The following is a 3,260-nucleotide window of genomic DNA, read 5'->3' on the forward strand; positions in this document are numbered from 1 at the left end:
ATTGAAAAATTACTTGATCTCAAGACAACACTAACTCGTTCGATAGCTCGAAAAAGTATATAATTACATGTATAGTTATGTTATATATTTAAATTAAATGGTACTCCCTCCATCTATAAAAAGATTTTGAAGATTATCTAAATGTAGATATATCTATATACTAAAGAGTGTCTAGATACATTTAAACTTAGATAAACTCGCGACATCCTTTTATAGATAGCGGTAGGACTACAATTTATCTTTTTTTTTGTTATGCGTAGAGTTTCTTTTCCATACCATCGAGGAGATTTAACAAAGGAAATATGGAAGGATAATTTATTGCTTTTATATGTTCTAGATTGGAATTTTCATAAAATAAAAAAAAGCCATGTTGCCCACCGCTTTCCTATACGCCGATGGCCATTTTTTGGGCTGTCGGCATACTGGGTCAGATGCCTAAGGCTAGTAGAAACCCGTCAGCAAAGAAAAGCTGTTGGCACACTTCCTTCTATATATATGCAATAAAATATTGAAAAGATAATTGTGTTACATTGCTCAAAACTAGTCCAAGATCGACTCGAGATAGTTTGTCAGAGGTGAGTATAAACCAGATTTTATGGCTAAACATTTAACTCGACGCAGTTTGACCTTGCTTGGATTTTAGTTTGAGCTGATTTGAGCCTAGTCTAACTCGCTCAAGCTCGACTTGTTTGCAACCCTTTAAGTACTTCTTCTGGTTCTTTTTAATTAACTTGAATTTAGTACAAAGTTGTACCATATTCGAATCAAGTAAAAGAGACTGGAGGGAGTAGATGGTAAACCAGTTAAGACACCAAGCCAACCTCATGCACGGGCATCAAATGCCCTTAGTTGCTGTGGACCAGATCTACAAAGCGTTAATATCTTCTTGCACTTTCGAGCGATCCTGCCATCATCCCAATTGGGAGTTAGCTGTGGCACCGCGGGATCCCACCGGATTGTCTTACCTCGCATCGGGCAAAGCGGGTACGTACACTGCGCGCGCTGCCAGGGAGGGGCCGGAATCGGGTCCGACGGCGACCGCCGACCTACCGTCTAAATTCGGACTCAATCATTGCGGCGCGTAATCATTGTTACCCCGATCGGTCGATCTATCTATCCGCTTCTCTTCCGTCTCCGATCGGTTGATCCGGTTCTTCGTCTTCTCCATTTGAACTGAGCGGAAATTGGCGCTGCATTTGGTTTTCCTTTCTTTCGGATTTGATTGTTCCGATCCGATCCGGCAACCAAGCAATCAACCCGATCATCAATCATGCATGCGAGGACGCCATGATGGGGCGCGCGCGTGGGTTCGATTCAATTCCTGATTGATCATCAACCATCGATCGGTGCATGGATCGATCAGAACCAGGTGGAGGAACGAGGGCCATGCCCTCGGATCGAGCTTCGGCTCGCTTGCTACAGCATCCGGCCGCTTGCCGGTGCATGCACGGATCAACTGAATGATCGTTTTGAAATCATCTGCCGCGCGCTGCCGTCTATCCGATCGCCGTCGCCGTCGCCGTTTTCAGTCGGAACCGATCGGGCGTACGTCGTCCGCGCGCGAGAACGACGCCGACGACGACGCGCCGGAAACCCTTCTCCAGGCAGCCGAGAAGCGAGTTGTCGAGCGATTAGCGGACGGAGGTTTCATGCAATTAAGATTGGTTGCCCATTAATCCGTGGGAAGAAAAAGTTTACTGCGTGGCGTGGTGCACGCGCGCACCGCACGAGGACGGGAGGGTATGCCGCCTGGTGGACCATGCGAAGACTGTAGTAGGACGTACAGATGCAAGGTCCGATCCAGCTCGGCGAGATGTACCTTGTGCTTGACCTGATGGAGCGCAGGAAGGATCGAAAGGAGAGCATGTGATGCTTGTGCGGATTCGAGTGGCGGTGCGTGTACCGCAGATGCACGCCAGCCAGGAATTAACACACCGACTTTAGACTGTCCCTTTTCCAAAATACTCCCTCCGTCTCTTAAGTTCAGACAAAGTTAAGATAAGTTTTATGAGATTTAGAGAGTAATACTAGAAGTTCTACGTTTGTCCTAGTCAAACTATCTTAACTTTGATCAGGTTTGTCAACATCTACCACACCAAGTTACTTTTGTTCGCTAGATTCACCGTACAATATATTTTCATAATATATAGATTTAACGTTGCATATATAATAGTAACACAGTTTAAAGTCACACATTTGACTTATGAAAAATCTAGAACTTCAGTTATTCTAAAAATGGAGCGAGTATGGGTAAAGTACCTCTTGGTCTTCCATGCTCCTCTTGGCTACCGAAAAAGTATCTACAACGACACAACAGTGAAATCTCGGCGAAAGCTTGTCTAGGAGTTTGAAAATACTATTAGTTTTTTTTTTATAAAAAAGATGCCCTAGACAGAGCTCATTTTGACAATACAAAAAATGTGAAGCTCAGCCTCATATTCATCTATACCAATATAAAAAAGCACAGAGGGGGCAGAACCAACGGAACACGGCCATCAGATACACATCTAACGCTCCAAATCTTCACCATAATTAGCGCTAAAACACCCTAGGCTGACAACTCCCCACCACTAAATCAGCCTAGGCTGACAACTCTCCGCTAATCACCCGGCCCTAATCCCTCAAACAACGCCGCCGCACCGTCGCTCAGGCCGACGTCGTCCATCACCTACAGCGCCGCCCGTCCCATCGCCCGCCGCACGTCCCGTCGCCCGCCGTCGCCCGTCGCCCGCCGTCGCCCGTCGCCCGTCGCCCATAGCCCGCCGCACGTCGCCCGTCGTCCCTCACAATCGCGGACGCCGCCGCACGTCTGCCTCCGCCCGTCGCCCGTCGCCCGTAGCCCGCCGCACGTCGCCAGCGTCGTCCCTCACAATCGCCGGACTCCTCGCCCTTGGGGTAGTTGCCGAAGTTGTTGGTGAAGGGCCAGGGGGGTTGGCCAGCAGCTACTCCAAGATCATCGAAATCCTCCTCGATCACGGTACGTAACTTGCCGTTGTATGTTGTATAGCTGTTTGTGCTGCATCGCTTCTACAACAATTTTGGTCTGAATTTGTGTACCCAAGTGCTGAAGACCATGATATTGCTCCTTGCAAATGTTGGTCCTTAATAATTCATTCTTTTCAGATTTCAATATTTGAAGCGATCTTCAGAGACTACAGAAGTTCATTCTTTGCAGAGTTCAATATTTGTAGTTCCTTAATAGTTCATTCTTTGCAGATGTACTAAATTGTACCTTTGTACCCAACTATACCAAACGATCT

This window comes from Lolium rigidum, chromosome 1 (genome assembly GCF_022539505.1).
Source record: "Lolium rigidum isolate FL_2022 chromosome 1, APGP_CSIRO_Lrig_0.1, whole genome shotgun sequence".
Lineage (NCBI taxonomy): Eukaryota > Viridiplantae > Streptophyta > Magnoliopsida > Poales > Poaceae > Lolium > Lolium rigidum.